We start from the raw sequence: 27,981 nt of genomic DNA, 5'->3' as shown, positions 1-27,981 counted from the left end.
AATTTCTAATTCATCATCAGAAAGAGATAATAAAACATGGGCCAAGTTTTCCGAAAGACATTTTTTAATACATTTATCTGGTAGCTCTTGTGGAATTGTCAAATAATTGTCATATAACATGAAGTTTATGGTAGAATTGTCATATAATAAATTGCACATATTTAAGTTATACAATTTGATGAGTTTTGACAAATACAGGCATCCATGAATTCATTACCACAATCAAGTGAACGTTTCTGTCACCCTCCCCAAACTTTCCTCTACTTCCAATTCCCAGGGAACTACTGATCTAATTTCTGTCACTATAGGTGGTTTACATTTTCTGGTATCTTAAGAAATTTAATCATGCACCGTATACTCTTTTTTTTGTCTGACTTCTTTCACTCAGCATGATGATTCTGAGATTCATTCACATTGTTGCATGTGTCAGTATAGTTAGTTCTTCTATTTCTGAGTAGTATTCCATTGAATGTATATACCACAGTTTGTTTATCCACTTACCTATTGATGGATATCTGGGTCATTTGGGACTATTTCAAATAAAGCTTCTGTGAACATTGATGTACAAGTTTTTGTATGAACCTACATTTATACAGTAGGTTTATCTTTTAACTTTTCAAGAAACTGACACACTATTTTCCAAAGTGCCTATGACAGTTTGCATTCTGACCACAAGTGCATAAGAGTTTCGGTCTTCATATTCTTGCCAATACTTGGTATGTCAGTTCTTTTAATTTTGGCCATTCTAAGGGTAGGTTAGTGGTATTTCATTGTGGTTTTAACTTGAATTTCTGTGACTAATAATCTTGAAGTTTTTTATGTGCTTGTTGTATATCTTCTGTTGTAAAGTCTATTCTCAAATCTTTTGCCCATTTTCTAACGTATTTTTGTTATTATTGATTTATGAGTTCTTTGTGTATTTTGCATGTAAGTAATTTGTGTGATATATTTGTTGTGAATACTTTCTTGCAGTGTGTATTATTGTTGTTTTCTTAATGGTTTTTTTTGAAGAGTAAAAGCTTTCAATATTGATAAAATCCAATATATATTTTTTCTTGCATGGCTCAAGCCTCCTTTGTTCTATCCAAAAAACTTTTCTTATCCTAAGGTCAGAACAATTTTCTTCTATGTTTTCTTTGAGAAAATTTTTTTAGGTCTAAATATTATTTGAAGTTGGATTGATGTTCTTTTTTTTTTTTTCTATTCACACATGCAGTTGATCAAACACAATTTGTTGAAAAGACCTTCCTTTTCCCCCATTAAATTGCCCTGACACTTTTGCCATAATCTAATTGATCGCTATATATGGATCTATTTCTACATTCTCTATTCTGTTCAATTGATTAATACATTTATCTTTTTGCCAATGGACAATTGTTTTGACTATGGTAGCTTTATACTATCTCAAAACCACGAATGGTAAATCCTCAAATTTTTTCTTCTTTGGGCATATGTTTTCACTAATCCTCTATGTGCTTTGAGGTTTGTGTTCTGTGTTCTCCTTATTAGAAGGTATTATGCTCTAGAGTGGCTGTTATTCATAATTGTAGAGCTCAAAATATTTTGAACTATATGTCTAAGGAGATTTTTCCTCTCCTATAACATGATCTGCACTTGGGGAAGGAACATTTTTTTCTCTTCCTTAGATACCCTTAAATTGAGCTTTTCCAGTAAGAGATCTTTATAGTTCTTGGATTTTCTCCAATGGGAAACACACTAAAGTTCTTCTCCTGGTTAGTGATAATGAGTACAATTGATGGACAGAGACTTGAGAAGAGTTAGAACATCTTGGACATCACTTTGTGATCTGTGCTCAGCATTTCTTAAAAAACTTTGGGGAAAAACAGTATTGGACAAAGTGTACAACTAGAGTTGTTGGAAGTCAGGAACAGGAGTTAAATGTCCCACCAAAGAAGATGGAAGTGGGATATAGGCCCTGGGAAACAAGAAGAAAGTTTAGTAAGACACAACAGAGAGAGAATAAGCAGAGAACCATCCAAAGAAAATACCTGCAATACTGGTCATGGAACTACTTTTTGCTTTTAGGGTAGTACATGTAAGGAACAGTACATTTAAAATAGCAAGACAGGTACTATAGCTTCTAGTTATTGAGTGCTCACTCCACATGCCAGATGCTGCCCTAAGCACATAAAATGTATGGTTCTGAACTGTTTTAACCTATAGACTTCAAGGTAAGCTCCAGGTTATCTGTTACAAGTAACACAAGCTGTGTGAAACCCTCCATGCTTTGTGAATCTCACTCTTTTCTTTCTAAGAGGTCTCATAAGTTTTATGAGCATATATTTACCTTTGGCCCTTTTCATGATATCGAAGCTTGGAAATACAAAATTCTATATTGGATTTGGCCTGGGTAAGGTGTCTTTCATTATACAACAGCCATATATATTCTTACACTTTCTCTGCATTACTCCTAAGCTGGAGACATCTTAAAGTTTTAGTATTTTAAAAGTATTTTATGCCAGTTTTCTAAGAAAGCTTATTTAGAGCTGAAGTGATCTTCCTTAATGGAAGAATGCTGGGAAAGAAGTGCCCTGGACCTCATTGAAATTTATGAATACAAAGAGATTCAAGAAATCCTCTTCAGTAGTTGTGCAGTATCTGAATTTTCACTAAGCATGTCTACAGCCATATTTTCTTGGTATTTAGAATTGCTTTGGTTCATGAATTGGGAATGCAAATTGGCAGTATCTTCTTCAGGGTTTAGCTCTTTGAAACTGTTTACACAGAAACAAAGGAGAGTGCTAAAAAAACCACAGTTTTTTGGTTCCTCTTTAAAGTTTTAGATATTTCAGAAGATCCGCTTCCACTCAGTTCTGCTCAGAGTAGAGTATTGTTTTGTGGTTAAGAGTGTGGGAAGACATTCAGGAACCTTTTTGAAACCTTGAAAATGTTAAAGTATGTGGGCCGAGCGATGGGATTCAGAATGTCCTGCTTGAGCAGTGGAGGAGCTGAGGGTGTGGGGCGTGGAGACTAATATCACCCTGTTTGGCCCTGAAGGAGACGGCTGGTTAGCCAAAGACGGGTAAGATTCCTCAGAGGAGGAACAACCTAAGACAGGCACAGCCACAGAGGGGCCAACAGGGGTGGTGCATAGAGCCTTCCTTATATCACCCTGTTTGGCCCTGAAGGATGACTGGTTAGCCAGAGACGGGTAAGATTCCTCAAGGGAGGAACAACCTAAGACAGGCACAGTCGCAGAGGGGCCAACAGGGGTGGGGCACAGACCCCCAATATCTGAGAGAGGTCTCCTGCCCCCAGGGCTGTTTTGCTCTCCACCCCCAGCTCAAATCCACACCTGCTCAACTTGGACCCAGGAAGCAAACAAAGATAATTGCCTCAGTCATGTGAGGCCTTTGATTGTTTATGGGTGTAACCTGAGAATGTTAGCCGAAGAACTCAATAAAAGCAACGTGGGATGAGTCAGCAGGGCTCTTGATCCGAGAGGTCTTGAGCCCCCCGGTCCCACTTTTCTCTTCAGTCTGTCTGTGTCTTCTTCAAGCTTGCGGCACTCGTCACTCACCTCGAGTCGCCGAGCTGGTCTCGGCATAAGAGCATGGAATTTGCAGTCAAATTTGGGACTGCATCTGCTTTTACTTTTTTTTTTAGCTTTGTAATTATTATAATTGCACTAGATTTCAAAAATTTATAAAATAAATTTTGATTTTACTTACTCTTTATATGGATGGTGGTCAAATTTCATAATTTTCTCTGCTTGTAAGTAAAATGATAAAAACTATTAATAATAGTCATGATGGTTAAGCTTACTTATCAATTACTGCATATATATTATTATTATATTTATAAATTTTATTTTCAACCTCACTACAGCACAGTTACCTGCACATCACTGTGAAAGAAAAAAATTAGGTTCAAGAGGAAAAGAAAAGAAAGAAAGAAGTTTGCCCAGATTGATGGATTGCCCTGGTTCATGGACAGAACCAGGATATGGGCTGAGGCTGATTGGTTTCATATGATTTGCTATAGCTTCTTCTTCCTTGACTTGGGCATGTAGTAAGCAGGCAGAAATGGATTTACCAAGAAGCTACGAAAGCTAAGCTTCAGGACCCCTCAGTTGCATGGACTCCTTTTAAAGCTCTGTCCCTAAACCTGTATTTATACTTTTGCATTTATTTTCTTACAAATCGCCCCACGAATCATGTAAGTGATTTGCCTTAGCTAGGCATTCAATAAATGTTAGCTCTTATTATTGTAAGCATTCAGTTACTATTATAATAATCCCCCTTACTATTTATTATAATATTCATGGAGTTTGTGCTGATGTCGCAACTTCCCAGATACTCATCTCTTTTCTGCTTCTTGTTTGCCAGCTCCATGTACCTTCTGTTGATCCTTTGCTCACCAAGTATTCTCCATAATGCTCTCCTAGCTATATGCTAACTTAAACAGAGGAAAGGCTTTGTCACATGCGAACTGCAAAACATGTATGAATTTTTATCCCTGCTATCAGTAGGCACATGCTTTTGAGAAGTGAGCAGACATTCTGGAGAAATAGGTCCTCTAGTTGCCTTTCTTATTTCACCCCTCACTGCTTCTACAGTCTACCATTTGTGATACTAAATAAACTACTTAGTGTCTATGAATTTAACATGACCTTGAAATCTATATAATTTCCATGATAAAAACATTGAACATCATTATCATGACAATAATTATACCAGAAATGGATGAATGCTGCTGTCATAGGCTTAGTGTATAACCTACGTTATGTCATTTTATATTTATAAAACCTTGTGAGTTTGGAATTTTATTCCCAATTTACAGCTATGGAAACAATGTCTTAGAGAGATTAAATGGCTTGTCCACAGTCGCAAAGCGGATGGTAGAGTCAAGACTGTAACTCAAGATCTATGGCTCCAAAGCCCTTGATCTAACCTCTGCTCTCTTCAGGTTCCCTCTGCCCAGCATTGCTCAGACCACTAGCACCTTGCTTCAGCTACATTAAGTATGGGTATAAATAGTAAATTGATTCAAGGGGGGGAAAGCCTTGAAAATCTAAACTCTTTATGTCTGAAGTATTCAGACAAATCATGGAGTTAATTATATATTCTAAAATTATGCAAATGATCTTTTTAGTTGTGAATTAATCAATGTTAATCACTTGAAAAATAGCTTTTAAGTTCTTTTTTTTTCCCTTAGAGATGTGTCAAAGTAGTTGAAATTCTCTTAGTAAGCTTCCTTTTAAAAAATTCCTCTTTTTTTCCTGGCAGATGAAGACTACTTGAGTTATTTTGGTGTTGAGCAACAGTCACAGTAGGTGATTAAGTTAGAGGCAGGTGTAAAACCCCTGAGAGTTACTAGGTCTCTTGTTTTCTGATCACTGGGGTTATGAATCAGCAGTGAATGTCTGACACTTGAATGCCTTTCTTTTGTGTGAGGGCAAAAGATACTAATGTGACCTGCTTTTTAGAAAGAGGAGTCAATAAAGGAATAGAACGAATATTGGATGAGGAAGATATGGTTCATCCTCTTATTTGAATATGAAAGCAACACATTTTCAGTTGTGGGTATTTCAAGTGCACCAGTTAAGAAAAATGCAAATAGAGCAAATGAAATGCAGTCCTCTTTTCTTATCAGCAAACAATAAACTTAGTAACTCTCTGTTCTTTTTCAAAAGACCTTAATCTAGTGATATTAAGTAAAATTTCTGAAGGTCCTCTAGTGAATGAAGCTCATTCCAATTTGTTATTTACCGTCGTAATTTTCTAAAAACAACAGAATGACAGGAATACCATTATAACATGGGTGAAATGCTCCAAACCCATCATGAAAGGGATATTTGATGCCTGAACTACTGGGCATCTCAAGTTATTATTTATGTATGTTCAGGTATGATTAGAGATGTATTTTCAATCTTCACTATGTTTTTTCCTCCTAAATAGTGTATTAAAGTACTATTTTTAATCTAAAAATTTATTACTCATAAGCATACGATAGTTTTGGGCATGTCGATGATTTTTTCCTCTCCACTTCCAAATACTGCATGAATTTTTTTGGTAAAAAATGTTCTGAAATGTAAATCTTTGTTTCTTTTGATGGTTTTTGCATTCCATGATTCTTAATTGCAGTAGATTTATATGGTTTTAAAGGCAGATTAGTTGCCAATCAGATATGGTTTGATTTCTCCACTGAGGAAAGGATATGTGGTGACTTACTTAAACCCCTAGTTTCATTTTACTTTCTTAGCTTCCCAAGTGTCTCCATCCCTGAGTTTAAATAGACTGACTAGATCTGCCTCTTGCTGAACTTGGCAGAAACTCTGTCTCAAGCACATTGTGATTTTTGAGGTTTCATAGAATATTTGCGAGAAACAGCAGGTAGATCATGTGGACTGAAATTTAAAAATAATGTATGATTTTGGCTAAGGAATATGTGCAGTCAAGCATACATCTCGGTAGAAAGTTACTGCTGGTCACAAGGAGCAGTATATTGGTTCCTGATTTTAGTAGTTTTCTATGTATAAGAAGATGCAAGAAATTCAGGTTCACTAAATTTTAGAATGTATTCTAAATGTAAATGTATTTAACTATCTAAGGAGCGTATTTTGCCTGTTTTCCCAAAGCACAGAGTACCTCATCCTATTTATCCTGAATTCCTTTCAGGGTGTACTGTAGGTTAGAGACAGCAGTGGGTCTGTAGGACCCACTGGTAGGCAATATTCTTTGTTATGTAGCATTTTAAAAGGTGTGTTGATCCCTTCCTGCAGTTGACTTCAGCTTTGCTTCCTCTCTCTGTTGTGGCAGGTCTCTTCCTCAAGGTTTAGATAGTTCCATAACCATTCAAAAGCCCCACTTCTAATATGGAACCCTCCTTACTGTATAAATAATTCTAGAATTTGTAGTCAAGCTATGCACTGCAATGATTTCCCCTAGAGACAAGTTGGCAACCAGAAGGATTTTTCAAATGTCCACATTCTTCACTCATCTCCAGGGAATTCTAGTGAGTAAACGTTTCTCAATCTCTTTACAAAATAAATAACCATCGAACATGTTGTCTTAGAAAGGTCAGAGTGTTTTCCAATATTTTGAATAGACATTATACATTGTAGATATCCAATGATAAAGAAATAGTGAACTAGAGACCTACAGTGTGATGTGATTTAAAATTTTAATACTTTTTTTATTTATGTCAAAATACATTGCATGTCAAAAGACCAGCTACTGGATTGTGTTACTTTTATCATGATGAAAAATGCCATTAAATGTGTCATTGAAAATTAAGTAATGAAATGATTTGACATATGAAAGAAAATTTTAAAACAGTAGTTTTTCTTCTAGCTGTCACAACTCATTTAGATACCAATTGTCTGCAATTGCAAATCTGTAAGTTGAAATGTCAGCGAATGGCTGCCTGTGGTGGAGAAAATGTCTCTAAGTTGAATATGAATATTAATTGCCAGAGCTGTATCAAGAAAGACTTATGATTGTTATTCTTTTATTAGGATTAAAACCATGCAAAGATGTTAGAGATTTCGGCACAAAGTCCCAAATCCAAAGCATCCCCAAGAATATTTTAAGTGTGGTACTACTCTGAAAAATTTTTCCTTGTCCAAATATTACATCACATATGCTCCATAGAGTTCCCAGCATACTCCTTGAGACACCAGGATATCAGGAAGAAGCAGGAAAACCTAGAAGAGAAATACTCACTTCTTCAAATTGCCCTGGCTTTGTCAGTATGTCACAATCTTATTATCTCAGACACAGTCTATTATGTGTCTAAAATGCCAATTTTTGGCATAGTTTCTGTAGAAGAAAACTACTGTAGTATTGGAGAATGTGGTCTTGACACATTTTGACAAGCTCTTTTGTAACTATTATGGGCTACTGAGATACCCATGAGATACCCAAAGGATAGGCCTTTGAGACAGAGGTACTTGAATTTCTTTTTTTTGAAGAGGAATGCTTTATTTTTTTTAAGATTTTATTTATTTATTTATTTATTTATTTATTTATTTATTTATTTGGCTGTGTTAGGTCTTCGTTGCTGTGCACAGGCTTTCTCTAGTTGTGGTGAGTGGGAGCTACTCTTCGTTGTGGTGCGCAGGCTTCTCATTGTGGTGCCCTCTCTTGTAGCAGAGCATAGGCTCTAGGTGAGTGGGCTTCAGTAGTTGCAGCACACAGGCTCAGTAGTTGTGGCTCACAGGCTCTAGAGCGCAGGCTCAGTAGTTGTAGTGCACTGGCTTAGTTGCTCCATGGCATGTGGAATCTTCCTGGACCAGGGATTGAGCCTGTGTCTCCTGCATTGGCAGGCAGATTCTTAACCACTGCGCCACCAGGGAAGTCCCAGAGGTACTTGAATTTCTTTTAATAAAAAACACTACAGCTCTATAAGTTAAATAAAGATATGGAAAGTATTACACATATATGCAAAAAAGGATAAATATTCCTTCATAAGCTTTAAAAATAATAAAATAAGAAAAAATATGAGATTATAGACATGGAGGATAAGCTAGTTTTAGAAATTTTCATATTTTATGATGCAAAATAATTGAATATCTAGATGAAAATAGTTTGCTTTTATTTTCAAGCATAGTAAAGCATTTTGAGATAATTATACTTATTTTTTATTGTGAAATGAATGATTATTATATATAAACTATATAATGTTGGATTTTCTCAGTTTTTATTTAAATCTTTTGTCAGATGATCACAATTCCAGGCTGGCTGTTGAAGGTATTATTTCATATTGGAGAAAACATTCCCTTTTCAGAAATAAACATTTCACATTTACATGTGAAATATAATGTTCTTTAGTACTAATGTTTTCTATTCCTATCTTATCCTAATTCCAGAAAGCAGTAAATTTTATTAGCTACCAATAGTTCAAGATAAAAGGAAACTGTCCCTATTGCTTTTTCTCATTCTCTTTTTCTGTGTAGCACCTAAGGGTCTTACACCAGACCTACCTGCCAAAACATAAGACCTTCAGAGAGTTTTTCCTGAATTCATTCTCCCTTGACACAGGGATAATTGGAGATTTGAATCTACTGAAAGGCCAATTGCGATATGGTTGTAGTGCCTTGGAAGATGGCCTCCATGGATATCAGATTCTAATCCCTGGAACCTGTGACTATCTCTTTTTATGTTAATGTTGCTTTCACAGGTATGATTAAATTAAGGATTTTGAGATAAGTAATTATGGATTTTCCAGCTAGGCCCTAAATGTAATCACATGTTTCATAAAAGTGAAGCAGGCAGAGATTGATACGTACATGGAAGGAAAGATGATATGAAGGTGGAGGCAGTGAATGGAGTGTGCAACCGTAAATCAAAGAATTTGGGTTTCCACCAGCAACTGGAAGAGCCTCCAGAAGGAGCCTGTCCTGCCAACGTTTGTTTTAGCCTAGTGGAACTGATTTGGGGCTTTTATCCTCCAGAATGGTGAAAGAATAAATTTCTGCTGTTTCAGGGTCATCGAGTTTGTGGCAATTTGTTACTGCAGTCTCAGGAAACCAATATACTTGTCGTCTATCAAAATATGGTATAATAAACACCATGATCTCATATTTTACTAATCAAAGTTCTGAAAGCAATCTACTATTATTTAGAATTTGTTTTGAAACTCTCTTTGCCACTCAGAGAAATGAACAAGAAAATAAAATGTTACATGATTAAAGTATATCAAAATGTGATTCATTTAGAATGTTACATTAGCAATATAGGAATAACTGTCTCAAAATAAATATAGTCCAGGCTACTACTAGAGTCTACTATAAAATTACATAAATATCATATCATCCAGACTAATTTAACTTATCATTCATCATAAATTCTTAGATTACATAGAAAAAAAGTTTTATCTTTTTATAGCATAAAATGTATGTATTCAAGTTTGTAATTTTGGACATAATCTTCAAAACAATAAAAAATAGTATAATTCATCTCTTCCAATATGTATTCTCAAAAAAAATCTGAAATAAATCAGATTTCCAAATACTTTTAAAAAATAACTTTATAGTTTCTTTAAAAGAGATTTAGCAGAAAGATAATAAAATTTTTATTTATAAATGTACAAAAATTTAAAAACATTTATAGAGAATATAGCACTTTTTGAAAGATGTTACACAAAATAATATTTGGTGAGGTAAGTTGAAAATAATTATTAAAATATTTAAAGAAAAAATATCAGAGTAGAATTGTGAAACTGAATAACACTAGAGTAAAATTCCATTCAGCTTTTATCAAAACTAACCTTTAGTAGCCAATCCAAAATTGGCTCAGACCATGTTTTAATATATTGATGAAGAGTTGATTGATATGAAATGATGGGGTGAGAAAAGAAATACAAAAATTGAATATCATACCATTATATTTACTGCATTCACGAATACAGAGACTTCAAAATTAAATGCTATTAAATAGGATTAATTGGTTTATTACAAGAATAATTATACATGAACAAAATATTTTGCTAGGGATTCTCAGATGATTTTATTCTAAATGAGAAAAAATGTTAAGAAATCAATAACAGTTAAAAACTATAAATATATAACCTGGGGGGAAAAGGAAACAGTTAAAAAATGAAAGGAATAATCACTATAATTATTCTCCAAGAAAATATCAACTAAAATAACATCTCTTCTAATTTATCCTAGCAAGTTAGCTACAATTTTTGCCTTTTAATTGCAAAGACTCAGTGACAGCAAGTGTGTCATGAGATAAGCTCTCTCATACTCGACTTATGGGAATATCATTTAGAACAACATATTTGGAAAGTTATTTGGCAATAGGTCTTAAGAGTAATAAAATATTTATATGCTTTGACCCACTGATTCTACTTCTAGAAATCTCTCCTAAGAGAATAGTTTAAAATGCAGATGCTTTTTACTCAGAGACATTCATCACAACATTATTTGAAATATTTGAACTTTGGAAATAACTTTATGTGTTCCAAAACAGGGCAATAGTTAGGTATGGTATGTTACATTCTTTTTTTTTTTTTTTTTCTGTTTTTGGTAGTTGTTGGATGTGGTATATGAATTAAAATTTGCATTTGGTAGAACAAAATGAATAGTTGGGGTAAAGACATGGATTTTACCAAAAGAGAAACGGGTATATTAATATCAGAAAGTGTCCATAAGTGTACTATAGGGATTAGCTAAGAGAATAAGTCACTAAACATATGTGATTGGTTAAATAAAGGCCCTCTCCCTAATAGGTCCAATTCCTAATTCCCAGAACATGTGAAAGTTAGCTTTATGGCAAAAGGTTCTTTGTAGATGTGATTAAGGATCTTGAGGTGGGGAATTATCTTGAATTATGCAGAAGGACCAATCTAATCACAGAGGCCATCATAAGAGGAATGTGAAAGGAGTCACAGTCAAGGAAGAAGATATAGGATAACAGAAACAATGATTAGAATGATGTCCTTTGGAGACGGAGGAGGACCCCCAAGTCCAGGAATACAGGCAGCCACTAAAAACTGAAAAAGACGAGGAAACAAATTCTCCTCTCAAAACTTCCGGAAGGAACCAGCTTTACTGACTTCTTGACTTTAACCCCTAAGAACTGATTTTGGAATTCTGTCCCTCAGAACTGTAGAAAAATAATTTTTGTTGTTTTAAGCCTCCAAGTTTGTAGTAACTTGTTATAGCAATAACAGAAACTACTACAACGTATATACAAACATGTCAATGAAGTCTTAAATACGAAGATTTCTCCTCTTCTAATCAACTCTCCTCTCACACAGGAATATCCTAGGATTACTGCATGCACAAAATTAATATTTGTGCAGGAATTCATTGGAGGAGATAATCAGTGTTCTGTTTGCAGAATATGTGTAATAATGTTTTAGAAGCAGTAGGAAGGGTGAGGGATATTTTGTAGCGAAGTCCTTGGGGAACCTCTGAGAATGCGAATAAGCTAAGTCTGGTAGCATAGGGTACTCTTGTAAACTCTTTGGATTAGGTATTGAATCAATAACTGCTTAAAGTATATAAATATTTTCATTACTTTCATGAACCATCAAATAGCCTAAAAGTGCCTAGATACTAAACAATTCATAAATTAGACTGTTTACAAATCGATGAAAAATATGATTGTAAAGTAATTATATAAATCATCTTTATTTTATTAAATCATTATTAACATTAAATGAAAATGTAAGAGAAAATTATATGTGCAAATGATCTCAACTAAATTATAAACGTGTATAGATGAAAGACTAAATGGAAAATGTAACAATAATTCTCTCTGAGGATTATCAGTGACCTGCTTTGCTTCCTCATTATATGCTATTCCTCAAATTATCTAAAATTAGTGTGTTGTAGAGTCAGAAATTATGAATCAGTAAAGCATTTAATTAATAATTTAGTTATATTTGTGTTGATAATTTCTATAAATATACTTGCTTTACAATTAATATTTATATTGAGACTGAAGATAAGTATAGAATTTATTTTATTAAACAATTTCCATGAAATCAACTTTATAGCCACAAACAATGGATATTTTAGTAGTTCATATATAAAGAAAGTTGAGATCTCAGGCGTCTGAAAAGAAAGTATACAGCAAAATTTTAATAAAAAACATACTAAATCCCGTGTGCCAGATGGGAGAGTCTAAGCATTTCATATAGTTACTCCTCAGGATAGTTCTGTGACTATCACTACCCTCATTTAGCGAATGAGGAAATTGAAGGGCAGAGAGGTTAAGTAATTTATTGAAAGTTTATACATCACGTTAATGGTAGAATCAGGATTCAAACTCTGGCAGTGTAACTCTAGAGATGCTTTTAACTGCCCTTCTTAACTCTAAAATCTTTCCAAGTACAATTTTAGAGTAAAAATTTAGAAAAATAAATTTTTTTCTCAATTATGAAATTTTATGGTGTATGATAATTTTTGGAGTTCTTGTTTGCATATAAGGTATATAAGAATTGTACGAGTTGGTTTGTTCTTTTCAATGATAAATTGTATAAATTATATATACCTGTTTTATATGTACACACACATACATACACATAATACATTTATTGTATCTGCTTTTGGCTATTGGTCCTCGTTTCATAGCAAATGTCATAAAAATATCCTGCATGCACAAATATTCTGCAGAGATAGAATCTACACCTGTTTTGTGAAGAACTAATTTTGCACATGAGTGTGTCCTTGGGGCAACCTTACCCATGCAGAACAAATCAGTTTCTTAGTCCAAGAATTTGAGATTGGAACTCAGTATACATGAGACTTTAAAATCTAAGAACCTGTTAGGCCCTTTGAGGCTACCGTACTCAGAAAACCAGATACCATCAATCTGCTTTGCAGAGGAAGAATCAAGAGGTGGTTGTGCAGAGGAACCGGAGATCAAAGGCTTTGGAGAAGCAAATGGGCTGAGAGTTCTGTACTCCCAACTCCTCCCAACTTGACCTCTCCCTTCATCTTAAACAGGCCTCTGCTTTCTGCTCTAGACTCTCAGAAAGTGACTTAAAATCTTTCTGGTAAATACCACTCTTTCAAGCTGTGTGGGGTTCCTTCTTTTCTTGTATCCAAATGATCCCAGATTGAAACAATTATATTTTGGAGAAGAAATGTTTATTTTAAAGACCTATAAAAAGCATTTGAAATAATTCCCTCTTGCCAGCAATCTTGAGAATTCTACATTCTGTTTTAAACTGTTTTAACAAAAAATTAAGTAATATGCCTAAAGATACCTTAGAGGGGTTTTCTGTTGGCTAGGCATTATTAAGGAAAGTCACAGGTATATGTTTTGTTTATGGTACATTTTAACATGTATAAAGCAGATAATGAATGGTATACTCACCCAAGTTTTTGAGAGGGAGTAGATTTAGAAGTGCTTAGGTTGATGTTATTTTTGAGTGTAATGAAAGGTTTTGTGTCACAAGGAAAATCTGATTTAAAAAAATAGATTTTTTTTTTAGACCTAAGTTTATTTGAAAAGTAATTTAGTACATTTTTATGTATTATGTATAAACCTTATTATACAGGTATAACATTTAGGAATTAAAATTGAAAGAATTTATTTGCTTTATAATGTCCTCCATAGTTTTCACACAGGCAGATTACATTCATATAGAAAATTAGGAAAATACAGGAAAATATTAGAAATAAAATGAAAGTCATATACATCCCATTCACAGAAAGATGTGTTTATTTTAAATACTTATTATTTTAGTTATTTAATGTATTGCCCATCAGCCTTTATTTCTATGTAAATGTGTAATCTATGTAATAAATATTGGTGGTGTAGAAATGGTTTTAATCATGATTTTTTCACTTAATATAATTGTGAATGTTTTCTCATTATTTTTTCTAAACCACATGTTATTATAAGTTCCTAAACATTCAATTCTACAAATGGATATAGTTTTGAACATTTATCTGATCCAAAACTGGTATTAATGCTGCAATTTACAGCACTATATGTGAAGAAACATGAACATAAGATACTTTGCTTTGACTGCTTCTGCTGTAGTTTTTGTTGCTGTTTTTGGCAAGCTTTTGTTTTACTAAAAATTGGGAATGTGTCTATCACAATCCTTTGTTTTATATAATCTAATCCTAGGAAAATTAATATCTATTTTAGACCACTGTTATGTTTAATAGCTTCCTGAAAACCATGCCATACTGAACATTTGCAAAATTTGGCATGGGTTTCTACTTATTTTTATATTTAAAAATATGTTTATTCCCTTACCAGTAAGTGTCAAACGCTGTCATCTGGTACAATTTACGGTAGGCTTTAAGATCCTACTGACTAGATACCCTAATGTTTGCAAGGTGAAAAGATAAGATTAGCCATTGTCTACAATTAAAATGAATCTTTTATAAGTATCAGATTACTTTAAAAAATAGGCTAAAATTTATGGTAAATCACAACACATCTAATCCAGCCAGTTGCATTTTTAGATACATCTTTATTGGAGTATAACTACTTTACAATGTTGTGTTAGTTTCTGTTGTACAACAAAGTGAATCAGCTATATGTGTACATATATCCCCATGTCCCCTCCCTCTTGAGTCTCCTTCCGACCCTCCCTACCCACCCCTCTAGGTGGTCACAAAGTACCAAGCTAATCTTCCTGTGCTATGCAGCAGCTTACCACTAGCTATCTATTTTACATTTGGTAGTGTATATATGTCAGTGCTACTCTCTCACTACGTCCCTGCTTTCCTACCTCCTCAAGTCCATTCTCTATGTCTCCATCTTTATTCTTACCCTGCCACTAGGTACCATTTTTCTAGATTCCATTACCATTAGCATACGGTATTTATTTTTCTCTTTCTGACTTTCTTCACTCTGTATGACAGACTCTAGGTCCATCCACCTCACTACAGATAACTCAATTTCATTCCTTTTTATGGCTGAGTAATATTCCATTGTATATATGTGCCACTCTTCTTTATCCATTCATCTGTTGATGGACATTTAGGTTGCTTCCATGTCCTGGCTATTGTAAATAGTGCTACAGAGAACATTGTGGTACATGTATCTTTTTGAATTATGGTTTTCTCAGGGTGTATGCCCAGTAGTGGGATTGCTGGGTCGTATGGTAGTTCTATTTTTATTTTTTTTAAGGAACCTCCTTACTGTTCTCCGTAGTGGCTGTATCAATTTATATTCCCACCAACAGTGCAGGAGGGTTCCCTTTTCTCCACACCCTCTCCAGCTTTTATTTTCTTTAGATTTTTTGATGATGTTGCATTTTATACATGAAACATTGAGACTGTATATGACAACAAAATAAACTATTGCACATGGAAAATTAAATTGATATTAGGATCCTAGTGTCTAAGTATGGCTTACACCTTCTTTTTTGTTTCTTGGAAAAGATGATTCAATCAGATAGGTTTTATTGTGTAGTTATAAACTGAATGTCTTGAGTTTAATTGCTATGTTGGTTAGCTTTGACAGTCTTATGGACTATCAAAACGAAAGTTGCATGAGCAAAATTGGAGAAAATCTGAGAAGTGCCTAACATACCTTTATGTTTAAAAGAATTTAAGTAGTATTTGATGATAATAGACAATGTATAGGACATTCAATACTGGGAATGAATTAAGTAACCAACGCTACCACTGAGTACTTTGATCAGGAAAGTATTTGATGGCATTTGTTGGAAGTGCTATGGTATTGCCAAGTGATACATTTACTTTTAAACCTGGAACTCAAATGGAAATGAATGTTCTACTGAAACAAAGATTGTTAAATGATTTATTCATACTACGGGGCATTCTAAATTATTGACCATAGGTTGCTCAGGCTAGAAAAAAATACAGAGCTGTAGCATCGCAGATCCATTTTTGTTAAGAAATAAAGTAAGTACCTGGCAATTCATAATGGACTGCAAAGAAGAAAATCTTTCCATGCACTTCAATTCGTAATGATCCAGTATTTAAAATAAATTGTGGTGAAAGAGTATGATCTTAGCAACTGACCTCAGAAGAGGATGATATCTGATTGCAAAACAAAAGGGTGCTCAATGTTGGTAATACACTGAAAATGACCAGCAAACAAAGGCAAAGAAAAAGGACCAGAAGTCCAAATTGAACCAAAGTAGAGAACTCTGATGCCCTCTGGTTAAGAACTATCATCTGGTTATCAGTGAAAGAGAATAGAAATTTATGTCAGAATTCCATTAAAGAATATTTATGCTGATTTATAGATACATAATTTTGTAAAATATTTATATACTGAATTATATGTGTGCATGTGTAATACACACACACACACACACACACAGAGGTCCATAATTTTCTTTGCTAAAAAAAGGTAGAATGTATAAAGCTAGAGTTTTGTTTCACTCATTATCAAGACATTCCTTTGCCATTTTCATAAACACTACAAGTTAAGGAAATATTCCAAGCTTTGTTATATCTGAGAGTTGAACTGCTTGAAACCCACCTTAGTGAGAAAATCAAGACTCTGATGGCCAGAATGAGTAATACTTGTTACACTGCATGCTGCAAAGAGTGCTATATTATGGCAATTGACTCATTAACAAGAACTGTGAGTTCCATGAAAATGGTGAACATACATTGTGTTTGATCATGAAGTGGCCATCTCCCTTTTTTCAGGAGCTGCATCCCCATATAATTTTGGGGTCTTTAATTCATTGTGAGCAGTCTGTGCCCTGTTTTTCTTGAGCATGGTGGACAACTAACCAAAGCCTGGACAATTGGCTCTTGTGTTCTGTGACTTCAGCTCTTGATTGGAGAGACACAAGCATATGAAAAAATGTCAGAGCACATTCACTCTAACCACAGCCAGAGTTCAGGGAACTGACTTTCAACAGCAGTGGCATAAACATGTTAAGGAGTTACTGTCACAATTATAGATTTTATATCACTCTAATACTAAGCATGTATTCAATGCCTCACCATTAATTAAATAGCCTTCAGGAAAATGACCTACTCAAAGAAGAAAATAGTAACAAAACAGAAAAATGGAAACGTAGTTAACAAATCCCTAGTTTCAAAGCATTTATAAATGTTAAATATTTCCTTCCAATTGACATTTTAATTCAAGAACATTGGAAAGACCCATTATGCAAACAGATGTTCTGAGGTAGTAACTTTGTAAAAAGTTAATAGGTAAGAAGAGAAAGTTTTACTCACTCAAATAACTTGTTAACATTAATGGACAGATTCAAATAATTTTACTATGATTCTTATAGGTTCAAGTGCCCCGTTTCTCTTCTAAAATAATTCCCTAACTTATCTTTTATGTTAGCTAGCTATTTTTGGTGTCTTTAATACTTTGGAAACAATTTTTCTGCCTGTTGTGGACAGTGAACAACAAAATGGAGTCACTTATGTCAAAGGAAGCTAGAAGACCATTAGGGAGATGGAACTTACGCAGGTCCTTAAGTGGATACAATATAAACTTTTGATCTGGTCATCCTTAGGCCATCTAGAACTCATTTTATTTACTCCATAGAAACCTCAGCTTAGCAACCCATCTGCTACTGCAAGTGACAGTATGCCTGTCAGCACCAATTGTAGTTCTGTGATTGTAACCTCCTATGTAATTTCTCTGGAATGTTTCTGTCTGTTGTCTTTATAAACCTCTGCTATTTTCTTCTCCCTTCAGAGCACATCTGAGTTGCTTCTTGAATGGTCCCTCCCAAATTGCAAGTCTTAAGGCTGCAGATAAATTCTTTTTTCTTATTAGCAGTTTTCTGTATTTTTTAGGTAACAATACATGGTGTCAGAAGTGGGATACAAAGCAACCTGTGTAGTCTCTACCCTCCCCCTCCAACCGCTAACTTCTGGCAGCTCCATGGATTCAAAAAGGTATCTACAATAATCTGTTGTTCCCTGTCCTTTCCTTGGTGGTCCCGATTGTGGAATTGACCCTCTGTCTTGGTAGAGGTTCTACTTTATTTGGGTGCCCTCTGTGGTGGCTTCTGTTTTTGGATCTTTGTTTCCCATTTTGGTCTGGTGATTAATTACTCTTGGAAAAAGGAAAGTTCACTCTCTCAGGCTGTGGAGCAGCCTCCTTCTGGAACTCCTGCTGGTTTTATGTATAAGAACTATGGGCCCTCCTCCTACAAGTACTTGTCTCTCTGGACTATAGTTACCCAGAATGATTTACAATTAAATTGGCCAAGTTAGGCCTCCTTGAAATTCCTTAATTAGTTTATCTGCACAGACAATTAGAAAAAAGGTGTAAGATGAAGCAGCCTAAATGGGAAGCTTATTTCAATTGGCATTTTGAGCCCTCAAAACAAGTAGCAATTCCAAAATTGCTTCCCTCCAGGATATTAATTCCAAATTATCTGAGGCTAATTCTGAATTGTCTCAGTGATTGACTAAACTAAAAGAAACTTCTAAATGTTCTCCTAATGCTCCCCTGCTGCTACTTTCTACTCCTGCCAGCGCTGCACCGGCCTTGCTCCTCTCAGCCCCTCCCCCCTCTAACCTTTCTTGCCTAACTTCCCTTTTATGACTCCTTTCCAGATTATTCTGAAGCCACTCTAGACTCTCCTGCCCTAACCAAGACAGTCTATAACCCTAACCAGAGTCACCAACTTGTTTTTTACATTGCCTGGACTAAAGCTGAACTCCTTGCAATTGCTAAGGACTTCACAAACCCCGAGAAAGTTCCAATGGGTTTTTGCACAGGAATTCCTTCTCAGTTCAGACTCATGAGCCAGGATTTTCTGATCTTTATCAATTTATCCACATGTTAGGGAAGGTCTTGCTAAAGAATGGATGATGTTAGGTGGTTGGGATGAACCAAATAAATATTTTACCTAAAAGGGGCAAACAGCTATGCATGAGCCTCTAAATTAGTAAAATGCTTCATGATAAAATTTCTGAGGCCTTCTTTCAAAGTATTGACTGAAAAAAATCCAAAACTGTATTCAGAAACCTGATGAATCTGTCTTTGATTATTATGATAAATATGAGAAGCCCCTTTAAACACTATTCTGGCATAGATAAAATTAATGATAAAACCTCGACACTTTTAAATTCTGCCCTTGAAGGGTTACAGGAAGAACTGGGCCATGATGCAACCTCATGATTTAGCAAACTATGTTGAACTACTCTCCTGAGCTATTCAGAAAGATACAGAAAAGGAAAGCCGAGAAAGCTGGAAATACTCGGGTTTGGGCAACCCAAATAATACATTTACAACTACAGCTTTTTGCTAAATGAAACCCTCATGGTCCCCAAGAAAAATGGCAAATAAAGAAGGTTTACAATTACTGTAAAAGTCTCAGCCACTGGAAAATAGATTGTTTTAAGCTTAAACAATTACTGGAAAATCAATAGCCTAAAAATGACAGGCATTCTCGTAAGTTCCAACCTGGCTAGTCTCAACAATAGGGCTTCTCCCAGGACAAGGGGGATTTTCCCCATGCTCCTACCAAATTCTGTGGAAAAAATTGACTTAACCATTGGGAATGAGGTTACTAAGACCCTAATAGATACAAAGGCCACCTTGTCAGCTCTTAACTCCATCAACCTGTCTGTTCCTCTTCCTTGGAGCACTGAAACCATGCAAATGGTGGCAATATCTAACAAACCAAAGACTGTTTTCAAGTGTCTTCTAGTCCCTTTTCAATTAGGGCCTATTGAAAGGACTCATCCATTCCTCTTAGTCCCTTCTGCTCACATCCACCTATTGGAGAGAGATTTCTTAAAGGCTCATAAAGCCCATGTTTCCTTCTTTCAAAACGGGGAAATCTTTTTACATCTTGAGGGAGACCCTGATTCTCACAATTCTCCAGGAGACTCAGCTATCATAATTCCAGTTTTCTTAGTCTCTATGGCTGATTCTAACCCTCTCTTAGATACCATCCTTGATGAACTCTGGTCTAAGAATGCTATTAACATTGGTTGCATTTACTCTATACCATCCGTGAAGATTCAGGTAGATGAAAGAAAGCGTCTGCTAAATATTCACCAATATTCCCTGAATGCAGAAGCTATTCAAGGAATCAAACCCATAATTGAAGAATATATTAAACAAGGTTTGATTGTTCCATGTGCAAGCCATTGTATCATCCTCTCTTAAGTTTGTCCAAGACTTAACGGCCATTAACACAGTTATCCCCTGATGCACAGTTGTGTTAGATTCCCATACTTTCAGCCATACCTCCAAAGAACACAACCTTTACAGTGACAGACCTCCGTAGTGCCTTCTTTAGCATCCCTGTTGACCCCAAGATTCAATACTTGTTTGCCTTTACCTGGGAAAACCAACAATTCACTTGGGCTGTTACACCTCAAGGCTACACTGAAAGCCCAACTTATTTTTTACAAATTTTAAAGACTGATACTGCTGATGTCACCTTCCCTCAAGGACTGAGAATTTGTTTTACACGCCTTAAGTATGAGATGCTTTTTGGACATCTAAATAGGTTCAAGTGTTGGGAGAGTGAGAGCAAAATAAATTGGTGCTAAAGATGTAAATTTGGGATCTTGTCTTGTTCGTGAAGAAGTAGAAGCATCGAAAGTGTTGGAGAGGTATTACAGGAACGGTGGTGACAACGGTGTTCCGAAACCAGAGTGGGGCATAAGTAACCTTGCTGCTATGCTTCCAAGCTGTAGTTCTGAATCAACCTAAATTTTAAACAGAAGGTGAACCTCTGAGAAAATCAGATATATTTTAAAAGTCAGGATGTGGGATCAAGGAGGACAGCTTTGGCAGCAATGGCCCTTGAACCAACAACAATGGATGCAGTCATTCCAGCACCAGCAGGATCCAAGCCAGACTGACTGGGCTGCATTGGCTCAAGCTTGGATTGCCCAAAGAGAAGCTTCAGGACAGCAAAGCGTGGTAGAACAACCACCAGGAATGATGCCAAATGGACAAGATATGTCTACAATGGAGTCTGGTCCAAACAATCATGGGAATTTCCAAGGGGACTCAAACTTTAAAGAATGTGGCAACCAGGTTTGTTGTTTATGTTTTCCAAATTTTAGGACTATCTTTAAAGTAAAATGAGGATTAAAATTAAATTGTTTAATTTGTTTAGTTTTATGACTTCTTGAAATTAATGCTTCTTAAAGACTAGGCAGTTGCAAATAGATGACCTTGAAATTTTGTGGTTAAAATTATTCTCTACTCATTCTGCTAGCATTGTGGCACTCAGTTTGATTCTTTTCTTGGTTCTTCATTCCTAGGCTGACAGGGGCTGGGAACACTGGAAACCTCACTTGGCATCTAGGGAAGAGAGCATTCTATGTCTCTCTGTTGCAACCTCTGGCCTTTTCAGCAGCAGCACTGGCAGAGCAAAACATGTCTAGTCTCTAATTAAAGAAAAATTGTGTCACTATGTGACAAATTAGTCTGTCAGATATACTCTGCCCCTACCATCCACCCATCTTTTCTTCCCTTTTTACCTGATAGTGAAGATCTTCCATAAGTTTTTATCTGTTTATTTTTTTGTTGTTTGCTTTTTTTACTTCACAGTATGATTAGGTTCTTTGATGCTAATTCAGTTTTCTATGACTTGCATTATTAATTATTTTTAACAGTTACTTCAAATTATTTATAGATGAGTCTTACATTTGAGTATGCTAATGGTGAAGTCATAGCTCTTTTTCCTTATTAGTACTCATTATTGTTTCTCAGTGTAAGAATGGAAACCTCAGGAAGTCATCTTCTACTATCACTTTTAAAAGAATAACGAATATTCTAATCTTTAATACTGGGAGGTGGTTCATTTCTAGTTCTTTTGAGTCTGTGCCAAATTGTCCCATATTTGAAAATGTTTTGGTTCCTAAGTTCATCAGTGATTCACCCTGGCATTCCCACTTCCCCAGCTTTACTCTGCTGACTTTCTTTATGTCCCAGGCAAGTGATTTAACCTCTGTGTGCCTCAGTTTCCCTTCCTGAAATTGGCAAAAAATAGTACCTGATTTCTCCCTGCCTCACAGGGATGTTGTGAGGATAAATGTGTTCATGGAAGAAAGATACTATATAAAAATCTCAAGGTAGTATTTTTATGGTACTGTTACTGAACAGAAATAGAAAAGTTCAACAGAAAATTGCTTTGGATTTTATTATGTTCATTAAAAATAATTTTGGGCATTTGGTTTCCATTTATTTAAGATATGAATTAGAGTGGAAGTTAGCTCATTTGAAGTATTTATTAGATTAATTCATTGCTTATTTTTAAGATACACAAAAGGAGTTTGACCAAGGTCATAAATTTTTTAATCTGTTTTTTTACTGAAAAATCTAGCTTTCTTGAGATTTTAGAAGTTTGTGTTGATTTTGTTATAACCCCGTGTTGAATGTTTTTATGCCTAAATCCTAAATAGAATGGGGAATGCATCAGTAACCCCCACACCCCACCTCTAGATCAGCCATGGATGCCACCAACACCAGGCCCAATGGACATTGTTCCTCCTTCTGAAGACAGCAACAGTCAGGACAGTGGGGAATTTGCCCCTGACAACAGGCATATATTTAACCAGAACAATCACAACTTTGGTGGCCCACCCGATAATTTTGCAATGGGGTCAGTGAACCAGTTTGACCATCAGGTGAAAGATATTTTGTTGCTTTAATATTGTAGATGTGCACGTAATCCACTTTGGAAGTGTCTCATCAAGAGTACCTAAGATATGTATTTCACTTTTCAGTCTTGTACAGATAAGCACATATTATGTCTCAAAAAAGTTACCAATTTTTGAGTGTTAAAATCATTAGATTTTTATTTGCTGGTTTTTGATTTGCTTAGGAAAATGGTATAAAAGGTTATTAGGGAAAAAATTGGATAAAATGAAAAATGTGTAAGTGCAATAGCTATATGATGTTTTGTTTTCTAATTTGTAATTTCAAGATGGTACCTTTAAATATTAAATAAAGTTTAGAAAATGCAAAAAAATGTAAATTTGGGAGCTATCAGAAAATAAGCCTTAATATTTGATGACATCACTTAAGGAAAAAGAAAAGAGAAGTTTAATGATTCAGCTCTGGGTGCTTCCAAAATTCTCAATCAGATAGAGGTGATAGAGTGGGAAAGTAATACTGAGAAGTGGCTGATAATGTAGGAGCAAATTGAAAGGTGTGTGGAGTTCTGGAATGCAAGTACAAAAAAGAATTTCGAGAAGGAAAAAATGATCAACATGTGTCAGCTGCTGCTGAGGGATCAAGGAAAATGAGGACTGAGAATTACTCACTGATACTTGGCCAGGTGTAAATCATGAGTGATTTCACAGGGAAAATTTTTGTGGAGTGGTGGGGATGAAACCTTATTGGAAGGAATTAAAAAGAGAGAATGAGAAGGAAGATAAGTCAGAATATTCAGCTCCTTGGAATGTTGCCAGCCTGTTAACTGCCTTCTACTTCACATTAACATTTACTTTATTCCTTACTTTATTTCCAGTCCATCATATGATCACAGTTTCCAACCAGTTTTAATTAGCTTGCTATCTTGCTTTTTCATTTGAATACTCAAAAACCCCCAAATCTTGTCCAATATAACTACCATCTTTTTATTTCTGTATTCAGGCAGATGAGCCCTACTGAAGGAAAGCATAGACTTACATAGGCTGGTGACTTCAAAAATTCATATCATCAATACCATCTGTCCCTCTCCCTGTGTTCTAGTTATTTGCCTCTCCTATTCTACACTTGTATAATTTACTTGATCTACTCATATTCTTTCCTTTTATGATCCGCTCATGAGAAAGAAGTGTCCCTTACAATTTATCTGTTTCAGTCTTACATAGCCTTTCGTTCCACCTCCTCAGTAATCTTGCCCATTAATTATCATTTCCCTATATCTTCAAAAACACTCTCCTCACCAGCTTTCCCATCAGCATTTAAATATTTTAAGTTACTTTCCATCATAAACACAATATTTCACCATCTCTCTTTCTACTCTAATCTTTCACTTTCCTCTCAACAGTGGCCAAATTTCTTTAAAGTATTTTCTCCACTCATTATGGCTGTATTTTGCCTCCCCTTTTCTATTCAGGTTTCTGGAAATGCTTTCTGGAACCCACTTTCATTTTCACCACTCCATTAAAACTTTCTTGTGATTGTAACCAGCAACTTTACTAAATCCCATGGACACTTTGGAAACCTAATCTAATTTGAGATTTTCCCTATCACTTGACACTGTTGAATAGTCACTCTCAATGAAATGTTCTCCTTCATTGGATTTGTAATTCACACAGTTTGTTTTCCACCTATCTTACTGGCTGCTCTAAGTAAACATCATAGCTCGCCCTTTTTCGTTTTTTGAAAAAAATATATTACATATTAGTGTTTTATAGGGTCCCACCTGAGTTTGCATTCTTTTATCCCTTTGGTCACTATTGCTATTTGACCTCCTTAGCTTCCGTGATTTTAATTATCATTTCTAGGATAACTCACAGATGCATCTTCTCAGACATGTACATCCAATATCCTCCTAGATATCTCCACTTGGCTGTTCCTCTGACAACTTAAGCTCAAGAACATTATCTTGTCCACTAAGGAGAGGCCCTCTATGTCAGTTACTGGAGCCACGATGCATCCAAATGCTTAGTAAGAAAAATTGGATAGAAAATATTCCCTTTGTTCATTCTCACACCTAATCAACCAAGTCCTATTGATTCTATAACACCTTTAAATCTCTCGGTTTATCCAATTCCATCCACCCCCTGTGGATCTACCCCAGCTGAGGAATGCTATTGTCTCTCTCCTGGATTTCTTCAATGGCTCTCTCAGTTCCCTTCTTTCAGTCTCAACTCTTCCATTTATGTCATGCAAAAAATGATGCTGTTACTCTATGTTTCACTGTCTTTCCTTTTTTTCTTGGTAAATGTCAACCCTCTTTGGGCTTTGTACATTCAATTTAATTTGGGAGGGATTGCCCTTTCCCCTTAATCTCTTATTCTTCCAGAATCTGGCTATATCTTACTTATCTTTGAAATTTCAGGAAAGATGTCATTATTTCCTAGGTATTTCTCACCTCTCAAAATTTGAATGTATTCCCTTTGTAGAATTTATTCCCTTTGTAGCACACATCATACTGAATTGCATAACTCATATAATGAGTTTTTTTAGTCTGTTTACAATGAAGTTATAGTGACATTAATATACATTTCTTGTTTCTGCCCAACACTTGTACCCATAGAAACTCTCCTGCTCATTCTCCTATCATAAATGAGTCAGCGCATCCATCAGCAAATATTTTTGGGAAGTCCCACTATGAGGACAGGCAATACTTGAGGCTCTAGGAATGGAGAAGTGAAGAAGATGGAATGCCTACAGGATTATGAGACACTCAGTAAACACACAAATATGTACATAACTTCAGCTGATTGCTAAAAGCAGGCAAACAAGAAAATCTGGCAGATTAGCTGGAGTCTGAGGAGGGGAGAAGAGAGGGTGTTATTTTAGTTTAGAGAATTGTGAATTGAAGCCTGAATGGTGAGGAGAGGGCAGCCGTGCAATGATCTGGAGGAAGAGAATTCCAAGCCAAAAGAACACACTAGTATCTTGGCATGAGGACAAGGCAGGCGTATTTGAAGGCAGAAATGAGACTATCATGACAGCAGTATTAGTTAGAGGAATAAAAACGAGGAGTGCAGAGAGGTATTCAGGCCATGTCATGCAGTGCCTTGTAGGCAGGGAACTTATTCCAGTTGCATTGAGAAACTGTTGAGGGGTTCGGGCTGGACAGTGATCTATTTTGATCTAGTTTATTGGTTTCTCTGAGGGTAAGGGGACTCCCATGTTCTCATACACTAACCTCTCCCATACAGTCAATGGGTGGATAAAGCTCTAAGAGCCTTCAAAATGAAACAGCTAAGACAAAGCTTCTTGGAATTTCTGATTGCTTCTCAAAAACAGACCCTTTTTGTTATTATGTTAATAGATTCCTGCCCTCTAGGAGTGAACATGGGGTAATGGCGCAGAGAACCTCACTGGGTTTCACCAGTGTTAGTCTAGTGCTTCTTCACAGATGCTCATCTTTTTGAAACTGAGCTGTGACTTGTTCCATTTTATCCCCAGGCCTAGCACAGTACCTGAATAGGACTCCACTACTGTTTGTTGAAGGAAGGAGAAGCTATGGAGGTAGAATAGAAAATTTTAACGTCTCTCCATAGGAAGGTTGGATCTTCATGATGGTTCATATTTGTACGCCCCAGTGACCATCACCCATTTCCTGGAAAGAGTGGTCCACAGCTCATTGCCATCTCCCAGCATTCAGGACAAATTACCATATCTCCTTGGAAGATTTGTGCTTTCATTTTCTGAACCACAACTAGGCGACTACTTGCTTTTGCTTGTGTGTAGTTGGATTTCAATGCAGGGGAAAAAATACCAAACCAGAACTAATTAAAATAAACTTGAAAATTGGATTGAAATGACATATGTTTTTTTCATTTGCATTTGGAAAAGCGAGTGACAGGATCTAGCATTCTAGGATAGGATGGTGATTGACAGTAATGAGTAACAATTCGGAAAAGAGAAACATATTGCTAGAGTCACAAAACCTCTTATGCCCCAAACATTTTCCCTCTTTTAAAAACTGGCCCTTTTTGCATTATCTTTTTTCGTCAGAAGAGTTGTAGCTGCCATTCTTAGCTCAGTCTCTTTTGCATTCATGCTCATGGAGAAACAAAACTGCAAAGCACAAAAGCTCTACATTTATATGTTCAGATGGATGAAAGGCTGAAATCCCAAACACAGAAAGATATTGACAGCTCTGACAGATCCATCTCTGGCTTTAACAGTCAAAGATGGTTGCATGGAAACACTAACAGTCAAAAATAACTTCTTTTGTTACAAAAAAAATAATGAGGAGGAGATGAATTGAAAGGCTTTGAGGCCCAACTGAGTATCACAAAGATTTTTCTGAAATTTTGGACCTGACATTTTGTCTATTAATTTTCATTCTAAAATTTTTCAAAATGAGCCTCAGAGAAATTTGCTTCACAGGTTGCTAATTTAAGTTTAGAATAGAGAACTGTGACTTTCTCACAATGGCACTTTGAAACATTTAATTCTAATTTTTCCTGCTGTGATTGATACCCTGAGTCTTACTTTAACTGTATCACCACCTTTCTAGATGAAGTGTTGAGAGTTTCATCTCAGCTTTTCAGTTTCACTTTCTCAATTCCACTCCCATCATTGTCATATAGAGAGTATTCTTGCACCAGAACTCTCATTTTCCTTTTTGCAGTCATACTTTATGTCATAGTTCGATTAAAACAGAAAGCAGGATGGCTAAAGACTTAATGGCAATTTTTAAGATTCTGGAGGTAGGCTCAGAGTTATAGTTCTGTGAAACCATCAAACTGACTATTTAGAAAAGATTTTAAAAAGTGGTTATTTAATGGAATTTTTTATGTTCTAAGTGAGATATATTGGCAGCCTGTAGCAAGCTTTATTTCTCAAAAAATTTGACTTGTTTGAAAAAAATGGACATTATCACAGCTTAAGAATTGAAATTCAGCAGAACTCATTTCCCCATATCTATAAATAACTGTTTATTGAAATTTACCCTCTTACAAATTCTATT

General features: G+C 35.5%; 1 long non-coding RNA gene and 1 pseudogene across 1 annotated transcript in view; one reads left to right on the top strand and one right to left on the bottom strand.

The window, feature by feature from the left end:
- Positions 1-1,839: 1,839 nt before the first annotated feature.
- Positions 1,840-27,981, bottom strand: part of LOC130855790 (uncharacterized) — a 43,366-nt gene continuing 17,224 nt past the window's right edge. Inside the window, exons 3-4 of the long non-coding RNA XR_009054375.1 lie at positions 3,693-3,729; positions 1,840-1,936 (exon numbers count right to left, since the gene is read on the bottom strand). This is a non-coding gene — a long non-coding RNA (uncharacterized LOC130855790). The remainder of the gene's footprint in view (positions 1,937-3,692; positions 3,730-27,981) is intronic.
- Positions 21,013-23,026, top strand: LOC130855789 (arginine/serine-rich protein PNISR-like; annotated as a pseudogene).

This window comes from Hippopotamus amphibius, chromosome 6 (assembly GCF_030028045.1).
Source record: "Hippopotamus amphibius kiboko isolate mHipAmp2 chromosome 6, mHipAmp2.hap2, whole genome shotgun sequence".
Classification (NCBI taxonomy): Eukaryota; Metazoa; Chordata; class Mammalia; order Artiodactyla; family Hippopotamidae; genus Hippopotamus; species Hippopotamus amphibius.
This window is presented reverse-complemented; position numbering and strand designations above follow the sequence as displayed.